We start from the raw sequence: 22,205 nt of genomic DNA on the forward strand, positions 1-22,205 counted from the left end.
ATTACATTATTAAGAACTACCTAAATTCATTTTAGGTACAGTTTAACAAATCAAATTTAAATGTTTTGTAGATACCATAAAATTCCCCTATGAGTCAGTGCTGCATGTTCGGTTCAATTATTGAACTGTAGCTAGATGTGTCAAGAGAAGAGAACCATATATTTTCCAAGACTATGCTCTCAATTTTATAACCCCTCCAATCTCCTTCTATTTTCAAGACCAAAGGAGAGGTGTGAAGGGAGGTGCAAGAGCATTTGACCCAAATATTAGGTGAGAGAGAGAGAGACCTGTGCCTATGTCTTAGCAAAGTAAGGAAGGGTGACATTTTACCATAAACAAAGAACTCCTGAATTCATCAATGCTGCGAAATCTGAGAGTGAGATGGCAGGGCCAGAGGTGATAGGAAAACTACACGGGTCTTAACAAAACTTGTAAGAGGACATTATCTTTCTTTCCAAATGCTCAGTTTAAATTAGTTCCCCATAATTGGTGTAGAAAATAAAGAGAAATATATCTTTACCCTTCAAACAGCTTGATAAAATCGTACATCTGTAGCTAACCAGAGTGTGCAGGTATGTCAGGAACCCCACTTAAAAGAAGTAAATAAGAAGCGTATCTACACAGCCCATCTAAACAAAATCCTAAAAATTTGCTTTGTGGAGCTGAATGGCTAAGATGAGCTGTTATATTAATCAAATTACATAAGAAATGGCCAAATGTCTATTTTGTGCTGTGTGGAGACAGACACTAGCAATCAAAGCTAGAGAGTTTTAATGAGGAGACTTAATTAAGACACACATCTTCAGAAACATGAGTTTCTGCGAAAAATCACTGCCAAACTCAGTGCTAATTAGCAAAGATTGGGAATTCAGAAAATCTGGCTGTTAGAAAAAAGTATGCTAAAGAGTAACTATAGAGTACTGCCCACAGAGTATATTGTTGGGGTTTTGATCCTGTGACAGAAACTTGTAGATCTGGACAGCAACAGGTCTTTGAATGATGCCCAGCCAGTCTTCCCCACTAAGAGCAGAGTTCTTCCAAAAACATCCTGACACCTGGGAACCTCAAAACCAGAGACCAAGGACTCATTACATTCTTTGGCTATCCTTTCAATTTTTGAATAGCTCAATTTAATTGTAAGTATTGTCTTCAACTGAGCCAAATCTGTCTCTTCGAGGTTTTCATTTATTAATTCTGGCTCTGTGAAATTATCCAGATGAAGTCTAACCCCACTTCTCCATACCTCTATCTGTTATGTTTCCTCTTCTGTAGTACGACAGGATTCCCTGTTGTTTCTACCGTCCCTCATGTAACCCTGCTTCAGACCTTACCACCATCTGGGTCAGTCTCTTCTGAAAAAGATCCAGTTGCTGTTTTTCTTAAAGCTGTGGTGCCTCAAAATGTAATCTATTCAGTGTGTCTCCAGTCCTCTGGACTCTAGAATTTTGTAATTGCTACCTAAGTTTGTATTAACATTTTGGCAGTTACAACACACTGTTGGCTGATTTTCAACTTGTAATCAACTAAAACACCTGTCTTTTACTTATGAACAGCTATTGAGCCAGGTTCCTCTATATTTTGTACTCCACCAGTTGATTTTTAAGTCCAAATTTGTTTCATTCTTATTGAACAAATGATCAATGTCCACTTGTAGAAAAATTAGAAAATGCAGCAAGATAACCAAGATAAGCAAAAATATAAATTAAGTATAAATCATCCCTTTATTCCAAACATTTGAAGACAATTGCTATCTACATTTTGGTAAATACTTTCCCAACTGCCTTTTCTATGCATACATATGCTGATTGTTGGATATTTATGTGAATTTTTGTCTACACACACAAAATATAATTACATATACTCTTATGATCTACCCTTTTTCTACGTTGCACTTTGTAAATACCTTTAAAATTTTAAGATACATATTTATTCATCTATATTTTCCTTTGAAATAGCTTCACAATACTCCAGTTTTAGATGTAACATTGTTCCAGGTACTATGGCTGTGTAACAAACCACTTCAAACTGTAGTGACTTAAAACAACATTTATTTTGCTCACAAATCTGCAATTTGGAAGCGCTCAACAACTTGTCTGCTCTAGTTAGAATCAGCTGTAGTGGCTGAAAGGCTGGAGGCTGGAATCATCTGAAATCTCATTCACTTACATGACTAGTAGACGCTGGCTGTCAGCAGCAATCTTAACTGGGGCTTTCTGCTAGGACACCTAAAGATGACCTTGCCATGCGGTCTGGGCTTCCTTACAAGCCGGGTTTCAAGGAAGAAAAGCCCCAAAGGAGAGAGAATCAGGTGGAAAGTCATATTGCCTTTAAAAGTCATCCAATTTCACTTTCATCATATGTTATTCAGTGAGGGAGCCACAAAGTCCTGCCTAGGTTCAGGGGAGGGGAAAATGTAAATGGGGGAGTGACAAAGTTAAGGAAGAACACGTGGGACTGGAAATACTGTTATGGCTATCTTTGGAAATCACTATCGCCACAGCCACAATTCATTTCACCTACTTAATACTGTTTAAAATGTCCACCATTATAAAAAATGCTTCAACACAATTCTCAAATAGACATTTGTATTTACACAATTATTTCTGTAGGATATTCTGAGAACAGTGATTACAAAGTTTAAGCACATTTTTAAGGCTTTTGATAGATATTGGCAAATTGCCATTCAGGAACATGAATAGCAATTTAGACCCCAATCATCAGTGTACAAATGGAAAAGCCCATTTCTTAACTCTAGCTTAAACACTGCATATTATCAGACTTCTTAGTATTAGCCAGTGCTATAGTATTGTTATTTAAATTTGAGTTTGTTTGATTACTAGTACATTTGAACATTTTATACATCTACTGATTATTTGTATTTCTTCTTAGAAATTGCTTTTTTCTTGGCCTTTGATCACTTTCCTTTTGATCTCTCTTTGAAGTATTTTTTAGAGAATTTTATGTATTAACATTAAACCTTGTCAAATACATTGCAATGCTTTTCCTGATTCCTTATTTGCCTATTATACTCTATGTAAAGTTCTGATGTTTTCCTGTTTTCAAAAGAATATTCATTTCTTAATAATGGTTTATTTGAGGTCTTCTTCAAGACCCACACTTACACAAAAATTCACCTATATTTTCTTCTAATACCTTTTTTAAGACTTAATTTTTATATAAAATCCTTAATAAATCTGAAATTTGGGTGTATGGGAAGAAGTAGAAAACTACATTTTTTTCTAAATATCTCTTTTCTTGAAAACCATTTAAAAATTAATCATTTCTCCTATTCTTTACTTTTATTATTTACCATACACCAAATACATAAACATACTACTTCCTAGTTTTTTTATTTTCTTTATGATTCCATTTATCTGTCTATTCCAACTTGTCTATCAAGCTATTCTACCTATTTATCAATGTATTCTTATGACGCTATTCTAGATACTGCTGCTTTATGGGCAATGATATGTAAACTTTTTTGTTTCTTAAAGCCATTTGAGAATCTGATGGATTGTTTGGATTCTATACCTAGAAAAATGCACGTATGGGCATACACAAAACTGTTTTCATTCAGTTTCCTACAATTATCCATCTCTGAGACCCATATAAGGGGACTTCATCTTTGCATATATCTCATGAATTTAACTCTGAGTATTTTATTCTTTAGACTGTTATTGTGAATGAGTTCTTTTTTCCATTTCATTTTGTTATATTTGTTTGTTGATAGCATATAGGAAAGCTGTGGATTTTGTTAAACAATTCTTTTTGTCCAGCCACCTTTTTGAATCCTTTCAAATCTAACTGTTTTCATTTTAAATCCTTTGTGTGTTCTATATAGACAATCAAACCATCTGCACTGAATATAATTGGGTCTTCTCTTTCCCAGCATTTAAATATGTTAGAATATTTAAAACATATATCTTAGCTAGAATATCTAAAACAAGGCTTAATAATAATGGAGATAAAATACTTCTATTTTTATTCATTTTTTGATGCATGAGTTAATGAGAATGCAACTAAAGTTTCACCTGGTTACATGTGCAAGATAAAAATTTTTCATTGTGTTCAATTTCCTTGTTTTTCATAAGTTTTTCTTCTATTCCCAGTTTGTTAAACATAAATGCCTTTTAAAGTTTTTATTTAGATATAATTCACTTGCCAAAAAATTCATCCTTTTAAAGTGTACAATTTAGTGGGTTTTAGCACAGCCACAAAATTATGCAACCATTACCATTATCTAATTCCAAAACATTTTGTCACTCCAAAAGGAAATCATTCCTTAGTAGTCACTCCCCATTCCCACTTACCCCAGGCCCTGGTAACCACTAACCCATCTTCCATCTCTATGAATTTGCCTATTCTGGACATCTCATATAAATACTTTCTTAGTGAATTCAGCCCATTATTTCAAGTCTAATGATATTTCTGAATTCTGATTCTACTCCAGATCATATTAGCTATTAATTCTTTAATGCTAGATGAATGTTGATCAATTTCATAAGTATGCCTCTGCATCTTAAGTCACTAAAAAATGTCACAGAAATGTGCCAATTATTTGTGCAATTTCTATGTAGGAATCTCCTGTTACATTGGTATAACAAGCTAAAAATTTACTCATCTTTAGAATCATCTTGTCTGCATGCCTGTATTTTGCCTAAAAAACTGTTAAGTGATTAGCTAAAAATACAACATATTGTTTCTGCTGTAGCAGCCAAACCCTGCCAAATTCTGAAATTAGAGTTTTGGGGGCAAAGTTTACTCTAAGTCACTACGAATTAGTTCTAATCAATGCACCTTGTTCTGTATGTGAATAAACTATCTCTTTCATAACAAAGGCCAAAGTCTTTTCTAGTATTAACTACAAACCTAATGACCCACAGTTTTTAAAACAAAACTTTAAAAAAATATATCAAATTGTTACAGTTTTTCCATACTCTAAATTCTGTAAGTTTTCCCTTTTCCGTAATACTTAAAAATCATAGACAACGGGCCAATTGCTAAATATCCACTTTAGTGTCTGCTTTGTAAACACCACAGCCTAGATGGATAAATGGTGAAAGGGAAAACAGTATAATTCACATCAATCTGCCAAGTTGCTAGTGGTTCTTGACCCACAGTTTATGAAACCTTCCATATTGAATTTTATTATATTCAGAATATCATTCCTCCCTCAAACATTTGATCACTATAAATTATTATGAAAGATGAAGAGTCATGGACTCTGACATGCATGGCATGAGCATAGGGAAGGGCCAAGGAATGGTCCCATGTAGCACTTCGGCTCTTCAGGCCCCCTACCCTCAGATGGGGCCCAATGTCTGCTTCTGGGGCAGGGCTGGACCTGCCACCAGTCCCGGAGCAGGTATGGAGGCTCCTCTGTCCACTCAAGCTCCTCTCACAGCCCAGTCCTTCAGGCCTCCAGTGCTGTCAGCTGCAACCTGGCATTTGGACAGAACTGGCTTCCCACCAGGGTGGGGCCTCAGACTCAGAAGCTATCCATCCTCTGGAATCGGTCTCTTTCTAATTCCTCCTTGTAAAAGAGCTTGACCTCCCAGCTCACCAGGCCTTTGGTCTTGTGTGGATGTGTGTATACATACATGTGTACCGTAGAACCAAAACAAAAATGGAATCACTTTTGTTGGGGACAAAATGGAGTTGGCTAATGCAGGCACATTAACGAAAAAAATGAATCTTAACCTTACCTAACATTAGCTACAGGAATTTACAGCTCTTCTCAGAAATTAGCAGAGGACGCCAGCCAATCCGCAGATGTCAAATCTGTTCACACCATCTTTGGCATTCCTTGTTCCTGACTCAGCTACTCTGAGCCAAATAAGGAAGAAGGCCACCAGGCTTCAGCTGAAAAAGACAAATTCCACATTTACGCCTTTAGTCCTTACTAGTCCCTTGTGTTATTTCACTTCCTTCTTTTTTTTTTTTCTTTGTAATATCAATGCCTTTGTTACTGGTTTCTAAGAACTCATTTATGACTAAGGATGTTAACTATTTGTCATGCAAGGCAAATGAAATGCTGTTTTATTGCCATCAATTTACTACGGTGGGGCTTCCCTGGTGGCGCAGTGGTTGAGAGTCCGCCTGCCGATGCAGGGAACACAGGTTTGTGCCCCGGTCTGGGAAGATCCCACATGCCGCGGAGCGGCTGGGCCCCTGAGCCATGGCCGCTGAGCCTGCGCATCCGGAGCCTGTGCTCCGTAACGGGAGAGGCCGCAACAGTGAGAGGCCCGCGTACCACAAAAAAAAAAAAAAAATGTACTACGGTGTTCTGTATTTTGGTTATGTATTAAAATATAATCATGTAGTGTTTAAATACAAACAAAACACCTTTAGTCAATAACTAGCAGGGAACTTATTGCTCCCGCAGCCTTGAGTTTCCCAGTTTTGCAGGTCGTAAGCCTTGCAAACAAACTCATCTTTCTGCTTTGTTTTACTGTGTGTTTTTGACAATACATACCTGTGTGCATATAGGGGCCAGAACAGAGGTCCAAACTCACTGACGCAGTCCAGGACCCAAAAAAGAAATGACAGAAAACCTTCCTCCTAAAACGGCGGAATTAGAAGGGTGTCGGCGAGGAGACTTCTCCGCGCGCGCTGTATCATCGCGGTGAACAGAAGACACACACCCTGAACTTTCGCGAGAAGTAGGAAGTATCGCGCCGGCGCAATGCAGTAGCTCCTGCTGGCTTTGGTAGGTTCGCTGGCGGGTATGTGACAGAGGCAGTCAGTGTGGAGGCCACTGCACCCCCGGGGACTCGCCATTAGGAGCAGCACCTTAGCCAACACCTCGGAGATCGAAGCCGAGATGGCTCGGACTAAAAGAACAAGACCACAGCACACCGCTTAGGGCTGCTTAAGGCTCGCTCTGGTAAGCTTCGCGGAGAACTCATTACTCGAACAGGTGGTGGTGCTGGTGAGCCGGAAGGTTTTGTTGTAGCCAAGACAGGTGGTGCTCGAATTGGGTTTGTGGGCTTTCTAACTATGAGGAAGTCAGCCCAGCTCAGTAACTTGGCAGGGGTATATTCTGAGGTGGCAGCCTGAATTCACTACTCTAACCACTGTGCCCCGTGTCATCAGATACAGAGGGGCCAAGATCCAGCTCCTGGATCTCCCAGGTATCATTGAGGGTGCCAAGGATGGGAGAGGCAGAGGCCGTCAAGTCGTTGCAGTGGCCTGAATATGTAACTTGATCCTGGTTGTTCTGGATGTCCTGAACTGTTGAGACAGAAGAAGATAATTGAAAACGAGCTGGAAGGCTTTGGCATTCACTTGAGCAACAAACCCTCTAATATCGGTTTTTAGAAGAAGATAAGGGACGCATTCATCTGAAAGCCTCTTGCCCTCAGGGTGAGCTGGATGCTGAAACTGTGAAAGAGCTTTCTGGCTGAGTACGAAATTCGTATCGCCGATGTGACCGTCGCGATACCACAGCTAGTGACTGCATTGAAGTGGTGGAAGGAAACAGAATTTATATCCCCTGATATCTATGTGTTAGTTAAATAAGATTGATCAGATCTACACTGAGAAATTGCATGTCGTCTATAAGATGCCTCATTGCACCCATCTCTGCCCATCACTGCTGGAATTTTGATGACTTGTTGGAAAATATCTGGGAGTATCTGAAACTAGTGAGGACTTAGACCAGACGCAAAGGCCAGTTCCCAGATTACACATCCCCAGTGGTGTTCTGCCTTACCCCAGAACCACAGCGGAGGATTTCTGCTGAAAATTCACGAAAATCTTATCAAAGAATTTAAATACGTTCCAGCCTGTGGTTTCTCTGTGAAACACAAAAAAATGGTTAAAGCCATATGTTGGGGGATGAGGATGTCATTTAGACACGGAAAACTTCCCCTTTCTCCATCTGCTAGGCCAACCCCTGCAGCTTTCCAAGTGACCAAGCATCCTACCCCAAACCCCTTCTGGCTTTGGATCAAGATTCAGGAGGGAGATGGAGGCACCCAAACTGGCACAGCACTTACCTTCATGTCACCTTGTACTTTGAACTGCCTAAAGGACCAGGTAGGAAAAAAAAATGACCACATTCATTAGGATTTGTTTATTTATTTATTCTTTATCTATTTGGGAATTCATAATTAAGGTGGTCATAGGATCATAAACATTTTTGAAATCTTGTTCAGGGCATGAGTATGCAAATCTGCAAATATGTAAATAAGGACACCTTTACCTGAGGTGAGGCTAATGAATGTTTAATGAATGCTTGAGTGACATAACCTTTCAGTGACAGTGCTCGCTCTGCTTTTCATGCTTGCATATTGGACACATCAGTAATTATTTAAACTTTTATCTTTCATCATTTAATTAATGGAAATAAAGACAAACCTGAATATATTCTATTATTGAAGAAAACGACAAAATATTATAACTACCGAAGAGAAAAAAAAATTTGTGAAAGCTCATTTTAGACCAATTTTGTTGTATTTTAAAATATCTGTATTTACAGAAATACATTAAGATAAATATAAGCTTTATAGTAACCCAAATATTTCCTCTTCATTTATGAGTATGATCAATAGGAGCTGCTACAAAACAGAAGAAAAGGTAAATCCTTAAAATATTCAGTTCTAGAATGTGTCCATGACCTTTTGTGCCTTGTGCCACGTGATGAATTATTCATAGAACATTGATAACAGTGTGACATACAGTCTTATACACAGGGGATCAAATCATTGAGCTAGGAGAGGAAGATTGTAATTCTTCTTTTGGCTCTGCCATTACCTGTTTGACCCTGGCCAGTTTATTCATTCATTCATTCGTTCATTTATTCAACTCAACAAAATTTTAGGGAACTTCTCCCAAGTGCTTTGCACTCTACCAAGCAATGGGATATAGCAATTACCAAAATGTCCCCAGCTTCATAAAGCTTACAGTACAGTCATTTAACCTCCATTCAAGTCATTTACTTTCTAGTCAAGACACATAATTTTTTTGGTCTCAAGTGTTCTTACTTATGAAATGAAAGAATTGGGTATTTGTAATACCGTATCAAAGACTCCTGAGTCTTCATCAATAAAACATGCTTTCAGTCATGTTCTCCATAATGATTGTAGGTTGTCCTCAGTTATGCATACCATGTTGCAAAATTCTTATGTGACCACTAGCAACTGTTTCTTGAGCCAATTGACACTTCCTGTATGGTACATCAAATACTACCACGATATTCACTGAACAACCCACGTGTCCATCCCATAATCATGACCTCTTTAAGTTCCACTCCTAACTCAGAGCATTCCAACCAGTGTGAAGGGGCTATGGGAGTGTGAGATGATAGCAATTCCCTCCAGCTATAGAGGAATATGATAAGGATGTGGTAGGCTAGAGCACCTGGCTTGTGGGCTTCTAAAGCAAACAACCCGATCTACTGCCTTTTATGTATTGTATATGTATATCATTTTCTAAGTATACCATGATGTAAAAGAAATTGGGAATTATTACTCTAACCAATCAAGTTATAAAGTAAAAAATGCAAATATTACAATGTAGGTAAAGAAAAAAGTAAATTATAAGAGCAGAAGAAAATTAGGAAATAGTCACTGTCAAGCTCTAAAAAGTCTTTTAGAGCACCAAAACTAATTTAATATTATCTGTATAAAATTGGAACCAACAGATTTTAGGCTATTTCAGAGAATATAATACTGTACAGGAATATGACATCGAATCTAAAGTAAAGGAGTAAGCAGCATCTTTGGTCAAAAGTCTCAAGCTATAAATTAATCATTTCAGTTTATGAGGCTGTGTCCCCTTCCCCTTTATTTAATATGTTTATAAATAATCATTCTCTAAAGGGACTATAAATAACCTCTATGTTTGTAAAGTTAAATAATATATACTACCAAATCTAAATTCCTGTGATTATGTCCCTGGAACCCTAAGGGATAATTATTTTTAAAGCTTTCTTATTCTGACTTAAATATAAGTAAATAAATTAGATCAAAGCCCTGATTTCTATAAGAACTCCTGTTGGTTCTTACAGAAATACCATCCCTCAAGGTTCTCAAATCTGTCAACCTCCCCATTCACACAGCCACTGCCTTAAGTCTAGCTTTCATGTCTATCATCCAGTCCCCCTCCCCATTGTTTCCAGAATGCTTCTCTGTCCTCTGCAAGATGTTTTGAAGAATCCACTTCATCTACACAATTGGTTTCCACAGAAGGAGGAATACACAACCTACTATAATCTCAAATTGTTTCAGGAGGGATTTGTATGTTTTTCAAGTGGATTTTCTTTAAAGGTAAATAACACTGGTCAGCTGAGTAAAGTCAGAGTTCCCTGATATGGCACCCAAGGTCCTTCTTGATATGCCTTCAGCATTTCTCTTTAGTCTTGTCTCCTACCGTCCGTATTGCAAATAATTCTAAACTGTCTACGGTTTCCCCCAAATATTGGTGCATCAAATACTGGTGTATTTAAACATGCCTTTCTTTTACCTGTAGTACCCTCCATCTCCACTTCTCCCATCCTTCAATTACACTTCTCTGATCTTCACAGATAAAGTTTATCACTCCTCACTCCGTCCATGTTTTAACATCTGCTGCTCTTACAACACAGAGATAAAAGTATGCTTATGTCCATCTTATCTGCTAGATAGGATCTTTTTTGAGTATAGACATTGTGGATTGTATCTTATTCAACCAGCATAAGGCCAAGCATATTAAGTACACAATAAATATTTATTAACTTCAAGGAAAACCTTTCCCATAAAGTTTGTCATGATATTCTCTGAAGCTTTAGAAGTCAAATTATAATTGAGGGTCCTTTAAAGATAATGTGATATCAACCGTGAAAAAATATTTTCAACTCCTTACAAAATGTATAACATATAAATTCAGTGTAGTGAAGAAGAGATTTGAGGTTATAATGCCTATATTCAAAATTCCTTATTCATGTCAGCAATGACTATGAAGCAGGCAGTGTGCTAGGTACTGAGATTGAAAGATGAATAAGAAAGGGTCACTAGAACCTTCAGTTCAAAAATATATCTGATTATCTATATTCATGAAGCCTACTCAGACTTTTCTCAAATACTCATGAAAATAAAGGGAAAAAATAATGGCTTGACATCATCAATTACTAAGATTAATAACAATCAATACCAGTTTCTGGAAGGAAATGAATGTGAACTGGTAATTTTCAAGGTTTTAGTTAATATTATACCGTGCCTTTGTTTCATAGTATACACTCAACCTGCAGTAACATAGCATATGACTCAAGATTCTGAGAAATATTATTTTAGATCCAAATTCTATACCTAGCCATAACAGGGAAGCCATGTCCAAAGGGAATTCCTGGCAGTGCTAGCTTATATCATCTTTGTAAAAAGAAAACAGTGTAAAGAGAGATTCTTGTTCCCAATATTTTCCAGGAAAAACAAGTGTCAGTATTTCTTCGGAATGCGCTAACATGGGTCATATGCCAATTTCAGAATCAATCACTCTGGCCAAGAGAATAAATGAGGTAATTGGCCAGACTTAGGTTATATCTGTGTGCCTGGAGGGAGAGCAGTAAGGGCCAGAGGTCATCCACACCTAAACCACACAGATTGAGAGTGGGCTCAAGTCAATGGTATAAAAAGAAAGAGAAAAAGTTGCTGAAAATCGAAACAACGCAAGCCCCTTCTAGAATAAGAAGAGAGAAAACCTCCAAGTCAGTATTAATCTATGTTCTCCTTTCAGCACTATTCCTCCCTAAGAATGTGCAAACTATTGTAGTACCAGGTACAGTAGATAGTTATAATAGTTATAAAAACAGGTTTCACTTCACAGACGCCATGGAAAAGCCTAGGAAACTCCCAGGGATCCATGAACCACATTTTGAGAGCCACTGCTATGGAAAATGCTTCTCAAATTTTGATGTCTATATTAATCTCCTGTGAATTCTGATGAACTGTAGATTGTGGTTTAGTTGGTCTGGGATGAGGCCTAAGACTCTTCATTTCTAACAAGCTTCCAGGCAATATTAATATGCTGCTGGTCCACGAATCACTCTGAGTAGCAAAACTTAAACAGTAAGGACATAATTCACATGAAATCCAGACAGAGAATTCATGATTGGTTTACCCTGTTGTTGTTTTCTCTATATATATCTTTCTCTTTCTCTACACTACCATCCACAATGTCAGTTTTGTTCTAAGACTGATTTCACCCTTAATCATGGGATGTCTTGTAAGAAGCATTTGAGCTTTATCCTTCCTCATTTATGTCCACCTGGTGAGAGCACTTCCCACCCTCAATGAACCAAAGACTTGAGCTCGTGTTCCTGACCTCTTAAAGCAGTTCCTGCAGCCAGAGGAAATGCCATGTGTGATTGGTTCAGAGCTGGGATACATGAGTCCTTCACTGTTTTGGGAGGAGATGATTTATCCTATGAGTCCTTCACTGTTTTGGGAGGAGATGATTTATCCTAATTAAGCGAAAAGTGAAATGGTGAGGTATAACATTGAGCCAACAAATTCTACTTCAATTTAGCATAAAAAAATAAAGGAATGAATTGTATGATGTAAACATTAGGGAAAATGAAAAATAAATATGGAAATTACAACACCAAAAAAGAAGGAATAGGAAGGATGAAGAAATGAGTGTTGAAGAAATAGATAATAATTAATTCCTATTAATAAAGTGCTGGAAAATGAAGAAGGAATGATTAATATAATGGAATTGGAAACTTTTTAATATTTAAGAAAAATGGGGTATAAAAATGCTCCAGTCAAAAAATCAGGAAAAGAGGGGAAATCACAGAAAATAAAAAATAAAAAGAGATGAGTGAGATTTATCTATTTTAAACACAGACTTTCACATTACATTAAGATATTTTGCATAACAGAAACTTTGTAAATAAAGCAACACAAAGAGGGAACATGCAAAGAATAAAATGAAAATGTATGGCCAGTGTCACTGTCATAAACATATGTATGTAAACATATACCTATAGTCATGAACATGTATATATGTAAGTATATATAGTCATAAAAATGTATATGTGTACAATGTTTCAGAAATGAAACATAAACACAAAGTAATGAGTGGGTTGAAGCTGCAGTGATGCTGGGTTTACAAGCTAAAGCAGAAGGTGAGAGTAGGAAACATAATTCCTGTGGGATATGGGAAAATTAAAATTTTCCACAATATATCTGGTAGCTAGAGTTAACAGAAAGGAAGATGAGAGGAAAGACTGCTGGAACTTGAGTCTGGACCTTTAAAAAAGGTCCAGAAAAGTTTGTGATTTTTTTACAAAGAGCCAAATAGTAAATATCTTAGGCTTTGTGGGTCTCTGTCACAAATTCTTTCTTCTGTTTTTGAACAACCCTTTAAAAACATAAAAATCATCCTTAGTTCAAAGGCCATGCAAAACAGCCTGAAATTGGCCTGCCATCAGTAGTTTCTGACCCTGCTTTATAAGAAGCTGTCAGCCTAGAAGAGGTGAGAGGATGGAGAAGCAGCCATGTGACCAGATACTAAGCCAAGTTGCCCCCATCCTGGAGGATGAATCTGCAACTAACTCCAGTATCTCTTGTCACATCACTTCTAGTTCCCATACAGCATCCCCACTCCCCTTCTTTCTTACTAAGATGTCCCCAATTTTCCTCAGCTAAAAAATATCCAATTAAAATAACTTGCCTTCTAAAATATAATATTAAACAAAAAATAAAATAAAATTACTTGCCTTCTCAGACTCCCTTGGAGGTAAAATAGTCACATACATATCACCGGCCAAGAAGATATATGCAAAGGGCTTAGTGGAATTTCCAGCAATTTTTAGACAGGTATAAGTATAGCAGACATGCTCCACTGACCTTCGCTCTTCTCACTTCCCTTTCATCCTCAATATCAAAAATGCATGTAGGTACAAGAGCTCTCTGGAGTCTATGAGGATGAAAATCACATGGTACAATGGGGAAACTGAGGACTGGAGGAAGCTTGGACATGTATGATATCAGGGATAGCCTACATCCAGAATTTCTCTTTTGTGAGAAAAAAAAATCATCTTTATTTGACAAAACCATTGCAGTTGGCATGATCCATTGACCTTTTCTCTTTCCACTGATTCTGTTACAAAAGCCAAAAGCAATAATAACTGATGCATCATTGCAATGCAGGTAGGGTGGGTTGAAACATTGTTATGAGACATTAGTAGGCTCTGGTCTGAAGCAAAGATCCAGGCAAAAGTAATAACAGTTTTCTGAATCCTCCAAAAGGAAAAGTGCAATTAAAAGAGGGGGAAGGGGATGAGAGGGACATATAGGTAGGGAAAGGAGAGAAAGGCTCAAAATGCAATAAAACTAGTCAGCATACAAAACTTAGAATGCTCATGAAGAAAGCCAGCCATCAGAATAAAAATCAGAACATGGATTTACTATATATTTTATTAGAAAAATCAGATAATATCTTTAAAACTAACAGTGTTTAGCTATTCACAGACATAAATGAAGACATTATATCCATGGAGAAATGTCTATTTAGGTCTTCTGCCCATTTTTGGATTGGGTTGTTTGTTTTTTTGATATTGAGCTGCATGAGCCGCTTGAAAATTTTGGAGATTAATCCTTTGTCAGTTGCTTCCTTTGCAAATATTTTCTCCCATTCTGAGGGTTGTCTTTTCCTCTTGTTTATGGTTTCCTTTGCTGTGCAAAAGCTTTTAAGTTTCATTAGGTCCCATTTGTTTATTTTTGGTTTTATTTCCATTTCTCTAGGAGGTGGGTCAAAAAGGATCTTGCTGTGATTTATGCCATAGAGTGTTCTGCCTATGTTTTCCCCTAAGAGATTTATAGTGTCTGGCCTTACATTTAGGTCTTTAATCCATTTTGAGTTTATTTTTGTGTATGGTGTTAGGGAGTATTCTAATTTCATTCTTTTACATGTAGCTGTTCAGTTTTCCCAGCACAACTTATTGAAGAGGCAGTCTTTTCTCCATTGTATATTTTTGCCTCCTTTATCAAAAATAGGTGACCATATGATCATGGGTTTATCTCTGCGCTTTCTATCCTGTTCCACTGATCTATATTACATGAATTATCTTTTTTTTTTACATGAATTATCTTTTATGAGTAAGTTTCATGCTCTGACCCAGCAATTTCCACTTTGAGAAGCTTTTCCTAAAGAAATAATTAGATGTATATGCCAAGATTTATATGTAATGATTTTCATAGAAATTAATTAGAACAAAGATATTGTTAGTAACCTAAATATCAAACAAATGGGAAATGGTTAAATCAATCATGATTTATGTATAAAATGAAACACCATGCAGTTATTTTAAATGATGTTGAAGAATAATATTGGAAAACAGGGTACTTTATTTTATAATGTATTATTAAATGGTAAAATTTGCACAATGGGATTATTTACCTATGTTTTAAATATATATATGAATATTTACCTCATCTCACTTATATTTTAAAGTTATATACAACTTACATACATGCATATATAATGAAAAATATATACCTAAAATTAACAACTGTATCTGGGTGGTGATTATTTGTGTCTTTTATTCTTTTATTTTTATTTTTTTCTGTATGTTTCCAATTTTCCTTGTGACTGCTTTATTTTTATAATGTTAATATCCATTGAATAATCAGTCCTAGACACTGATAGAACTAAAAAAGGTATTTAATGAGTACATTGATTCGATTTGATTTGAAAATTAAGGTTCTAAGATCCCAAGAATCATAAATCAAAGTTATAGCCAATGCTGGAATGAATGCTAGAATGAATGATTCTGGGAATCCATAGGGTCAACTTTAAGTGTTCGTGAAAGCTGCAATCTAAGAATAACCTGGAGTCCTCAAGTAGCTTAAGATACTAGTACACTAGATCAAGCAGGCACTTCTTTGACAAGTTCATTATGAGGTGATCACAGTGACTGCTAATGCCTGAAAATCCATAATTAGAGAACGTGGCCCTTCCTTCACATCCTGAATGACTGAGGGAAAAGCTAAGAGGTGAGCGAGTGGATATGAGAATCCAACCAGCAGATGGCTCTGGTGGTGTTCAGCAGGTGCTCATTTACATATTTTGGCCATAACCTCCCTCGTCTTTCCTCCAGCATGGCAAGATGCTCTGGCTTGAATGCACATTTAGACCAAAAGCTGTGTGATCTAGTGAAATGTACTAAATATAGAGTCTTGGGTTTGACTTGTGATCCTGGCACTTATGCTAAGTATATGCACAGTCTTAAACATGTCCCTTCAACTTTGGGAGTGACTTTTATCTCAACCAAATTTCCTGCTTTTAATATTCGTACAGAGATTGAAAGGAACTAACGGAAAATTCTGCTTGTGAGGGCTTGAGTTTCACCATAAGTCACTGATATTTTAAAAGCCCAAATTTGGGGAAGAAACAGAATGGTGCAGTGGGCAAAGCCACAAAAATTAGAGGTCAGGAGATTTTGGTCCTCTCCCTGTCAATAGTCATAATATGACCTTCAACACATATAATTACATCCCTCCTCAGTTTATCAATGTGCAAAATGTGGATAAGAAAAATGCGAAAAAGAAGATAGGAGTTAAGCTACACTGTCTTTAAGATCTTATTAAAGTATAAAAGGCTTTGATCATGTTCTATGCAGTGAGTGATCTGATAGCTTTTTTTTGAGAAAAGTAAAGTTATTCTGAAATTTTAAATGACTACCATATGTTATTTGGAATATATTACATCATTGAAATAAAGGGTATGGATAAAAGAACATCACTGAAACAAAATGATATATAATGAGACATGGTATTGAAATACTTTGCCAACACATTTTATCTGTGAATAGAAAATAATTGGTATATCCCTTAGGTATATGTTATTTTTCTTTTCTAATACTAGTTAAATATTAGAGTTCCTTCTTACATATAATATTTTTCTAAATTATTAGTATCATATATACATAAATATCATAATATTATATTAGTATCATGCATAATCTATTATTAGTACCATAAACTTTTGTCATTATGATCCTTTCAGATAGCAGACATATTGCCTAATTCAATTCAGTCTTTAGAGTACCAATAAAACTTTTGAAATAGTAGATTTAAATAAATATTAAAACTTAAAGAAACTGTTTAGACTAGTTTAAAACATGTTTTGTGGAAAGTGACTAGCTTTTTTTCTATTCATTGCTACTTATTTAATACCTTCCAAGTGTAGTCATGTCATAAGCTGTGTATTATAAAATCAAATTAATTATGAAAAAATTCTCCTTGGCAAAGTACTAAAATCTTCTAGACATTTGATAATGTAGTAAAATGTGTTAATATCACATTACATAAACTAAAGTTTAAAAAAATTAAATGCAAAGTTCATTCATTTATTGAACAAGGTTTAATCAAGTGATATGTGTGCAGCCCTGCAGTAAGCATTAAAGTCTTTAGATAACATTAAGTAAATATTTGAAAGGAAAATCATTATAATCTCAGTTTCTTTGTATTGTTCTTTGGTCTTTGTGGTATGCTGATCTTTGTACTTATAATAGCATCCTCTTATCCCTTGAGAATTTTCAGTTATTTGGAACTTTAGAAAAATGTAGAAAAATTTCATGTGTAAAGACCAGCTTAAATGAACAGTATTAGAGATCACAAAGAACCCCACCAACCTAATTATTTTTATTCTAGGATGGAGAAAAATAAACAGGTTTCAAATACAATGCAGGTGAATCATTTTGAGCATGAATTATGACATGTAAAAAGATAATACTTTTCATGTTGAATTTTCTTATATTTTAGAGAGATGACAATGAATCATATTCAAAAGTGACAAACCTTTTGCTATAGATTTTTTATTTGCTGATAGAAATGCATTTCAATCCCAGAAAGAAAATGTGATGAGATTCTGAAATCTGAGCAAGTTATCAAGTTTTCAAGTAAGCATAATACAATACAATAAAAATAATTTCAGGAAAAGACATGCTCAAAAATCTTGTGAACAATTCACCTCTTTTGCAGTAGTTGCTTCAAATACAAAGAAAATCAAGAGCTTCCCTGTTACTGAGCCTGAAATATTTTTTGAAGAACTGAAAATTGTCTAAACTTTCCTGAAACCCACTCTCCAGACAGAAATTGAATTAGTTTTTGACATTGAGAAAGGCCAGAGCTGTCAGAAGTGGAAGCATTTTTAAATAGTGATGTAAAAGTCTTAACTTTTAAGATAAATAGACTTAACATGTTTATGCATAAGTGCATGAAAGAAATCATTTGATTATTACAGAAATGGAAAATGTTTGCCATTAGCTCTCTTAAAAGACTAGGATGGAACTAATGCATAAATAATTACATCAGAGGTTACAAATTACATTCCAGTGGTCACCCACTATTCAGTTAAGAGGACTAAATGGCCACTTCTGAGCACCTTTTACTCTTGTTGGCATTTCATATTTTCTCACTTATTTTTTTCCTCCTGGTTTTTAAATTAATCCTAACAAGTAGCAAGTTTTAAAACTTACTTCTTTCTCTAATGGAAAAACTTGCAACAGAATTATTTAAAATAATTATAGTAATAATAAAAATTTGCATGGCAGCATGTAATTGAAAAACAATTTTACACTGATCATTTAAAGTTCAAATATCCCTTTAAAGACCTTATTGATATGCTACAAGCCATTTTGTTTCTTAAAGATAGGTTGCTATGCATGTAGAACTTGAAATTGTTTCTGTGGCAGTAAGGATTAAGTTGTTCAAATTTGTCACTGAATCTTCCACCTTTCATTCCTATTCAGAGAGTAAAATTGAACAGCTAAATAAGTCTATCAACAAGAAAATTAAGATTTAAAATAAATAAATATATACATCTCAAAATTAGGTAGGGGTACTTCATGAAAGTAAACATTTTTATAATCATTCTCAAGAACAAAAGAGACAGAGTACCAGAGAGAGAGACTGAGAGAGAGAGACAGAGGAATCCATTTTTTTTTCCCTTTAGAAATAAATTTCATTTTTGTCCCATGGAAACAGAAGAGTAATATGGAACATTTCGCTTTAACAGACCTAACATCTTAAAAAGAAAGGCAAAATATGACAAGTGTTTTAACAAGAGTGAACAAGAACTCTGTTTAATTTGGAGCTACACAGTGAATCACGATGCAAGAACTTACAACTGGAGAAGAGGACAGATAGGGTCAATGTTTTCTCAATAAATATCTTCTCAAGAGCTTTTAGAAATAATGCTCTCCTCTACAGATTGCATGTTGTACATCAGCATTATCTTCTTAATGTCACATGGCAAATACCACAAGGAAAGTTTAGGAACTAGACAAGAGAAAATAGAATGAAGAAAAATCTTCTAAACTCATATGACAAATATATGGGGGAAATAAACCCAAGATATAGATGCCAAAACTTTAAACTTTCTCTTTGTTGCTTGATAGATTAGACCATGTTAACTCTCAGGATATGCTGAGTTGAGCAATTCTTATTCACAGCACTAGAAGCCAATGGGGAAACACTGATTCTGTTTCAAGCCTGAATGGGTGTGAACCGACAGGTAGTCTGATGAAGGCAGTCATATGATTTCTTTATAAGAAAATGTTTGACAGGCTGTCAAAACTCTTTTGAAGAAAGAAATAGTGGATAGAGTTGCTCTAAGGAATACTTGTCAATTCAGTTATCTTATTCCTACATCATATTTTGATGCTAGGTGAGTAATCTCTGTGGGTCTCATGCTAAAAATCAAGTTAAAGTAACGTGAGTCAGATTGATTTTGAAGCATTTAGTTAATGTCATCAGAGCAGTGGTGACATTCATGCCAAAATTTTATCACAGAGTAAGCTTGTTTTTAACCAAGGTTTAAAACAAACATTGATAATATGCAGATATAATTCTATGGCTTAATCAAATAATCCAATACCAACACTATAGTTCAGTGGCTTGTAGATCTTCAAAAGTTAGAATCTGAAGGGAAAAGCGGTCCAGGAATAGGGGGAAAAAAGTAATTCTCTGAAAGCAGACTAAAACCTGCAATCTGTCATCTGGGTAATGAAATCAAGAAACAGATGTATAGTAGACATGTTGAGTGGAACATGATTTTTTTTTAAACTCAACTGTGTCATCCACTAAAATATTTTTATGACTTGGCATTACCTTTTTTATCCCTCCATATAAAGTTTCTGCTTTACTAGTCCACTTTTTTGATGTCTACGTTTACTGCTTACCAGCCTTCACTGCTAGTCTCTTTGCCTGAACTCCTCTCTCTCTTCTGACTGCAGAAATCTTACCTACTTTTTAACTCTCAGTTCAAATACTCAAATCCCATATCTTCCAAGAAAACACCCTGATTTCCTAGCAAGAATTATACTTTTGTTGCACATATAGATCTTGGGTTGACTCTCTAGTTGACTCATCACATTTTGCCATGAATTATAGTTAATTTTATACATCCGTCTCTTCCCTACTTATAGTCCTAAAAGTACAGGAGCTATATTTGTCACTTTGTATCCCATTTCTATTTGAAAGGTTTGTGGAATTTAAATGAATTCATAAACAGATTAGGAAATCAATGCTACACTTAAATATCTTTTATAAAAAAATGAACAAAAACCTCAGAAGGTCTTTGCAGACTTGATTTCCCATTTTATGTAAATGGAGAAAAATATCCTCTGGGGTCTTCTGCCACATTTCTACTTTGCCATTTGAGCACCCAACTATTATTCTAGGGCAGTAACATATCTCTGAAAAATTCTGCTTAGACTTACCTGCATATTTGTCTCCTGGTGCTTGACCACAACTTCCTGTGTTCATTCCGAAAAGCACCACACATTTTCTTCTCATCTGGTATTTTAACAGCAGTCTCTTGTCAAAACATCACACTGACTGCACTCTGAATGCTGAACATTAAAGTTGGAGGCATGAGATATTGACAATAACTATTCTATACTTTTATATATGTGTGGAGTTTCAGATGCTAGACTAAAATGAGAAATGTTTCTTTGCTGTGCAATAACTGCAGGGTATTCCACGATAATATTCTGAATTTTCCTATGTGGTGAAAAGGAAAAGGATCTTTATGTTTACTGATTTAAAAGTATTATGTTGGAGTTATAGTCTGACATGAACTCAGATCTCACCAGAGGCTCTCAGCAGTTAACGTCTCCTAACTAAGCCTTGTAATGTTAATATTTTATGAAGACACAGGCTTAAATGATCAATATAAGAACTGCCTCTGCCAGAAAATTGTGTCTTTCTGCTCTGGCAATCCCACAGAAGTCAGCTATTTGTTTTTAGATTCTAATACCTATAGGCATTCAGGGAAGAGTTACTCGGGACTGAAACTCATCTGTGTGAGACAAGAATAAAGGAAGTTGGGGTGTGGGGAGCAAACAGCCTCAGCTTCAGAATCATTCCTCTCCTTTCTCATTACTCTGGCTCTGTATCTGTTTTCAAGTCACATTGCCCTTGCTCCTTCAATTGATGAAGATTTCTGATTCATCAATGTTTTGACCAACCTATCTCCTACTGCTGCTTCAATTTCTCCAGATCTCTTTGTTGCCAATTACTTACACGAATCTTAGAAGTCCTGCTCTACTTTGTCTCTTTTATCTGCTTACCTGGCATTGGTTACTTCTCTTACCTGGACATACTATATTTGTCTGTGTTTGGCTTCATTCACTGCAGTTCTTTTGGGGCTTCTCTACCCACTGCCTGAAGGAGGCAATCACGAATAATAGTTTTCAACTTCTCCCAAATACCAGTTGTCACTCAGCTTGTTAAAAGCATTTAATTTAAAATTTTCATTGTGAGAAATGGATGAGGGAGAAGAATGGTATATCAGTTTTCCAGGGCTGCATAACAAATTACCACAAACTGAGAGACCTCATAAAACAAATTTATTATCTCACAGTTCTGGAGGCTAGGTGTTTCCCTGGTGGTCTCATGGTTAGGATTTGGTGCTTTCACTGCCGTGGTCCAGGTTCAATCCCTGGCCTGAGAATTGAGATCCTGCAAGCCACAAGGTGAGGCCAAAATTTAAAAAAATTTTTAAAAAATAGACTTTCAAAACCAAGGTGTTGACAGGAGGTGTTGGTTCCTACTGGAGACTCTGAGGGAGATACTCTGTTCCACGCTTCTCTCCTAGCTTCTGGTGGTTCCTGGAAATCCTTACTTTTCCTTGTCCTGTAGATGCATCACTCCATCATCACATAGTGTTCTCCCTGTGCTTCTCTGTCTCTATGTCTCCTCTCTTCTTCTGATAAG

The 22,205-nt window shown here is 36.0% G+C and overlaps 1 pseudogene; it reads left to right on the top strand.

Moving 5' to 3' along the window:
- The first annotated feature begins 6,542 nt into the window (after positions 1-6,542).
- On the top strand, positions 6,543-7,856 carry LOC111182387 (developmentally-regulated GTP-binding protein 1 pseudogene; annotated as a pseudogene).
- The last annotated feature ends 14,349 nt before the right edge of the window (positions 7,857-22,205 follow it).

The sequence above is a fragment of the Delphinapterus leucas genome, chromosome 9, assembly GCF_059928025.1.
Source record: "Delphinapterus leucas isolate spDelLeu-1000000601 "Yukka" chromosome 9, BTC_Dleu_Yukka2, whole genome shotgun sequence".
NCBI lineage: Eukaryota > Metazoa > Chordata > Mammalia > Artiodactyla > Monodontidae > Delphinapterus > Delphinapterus leucas.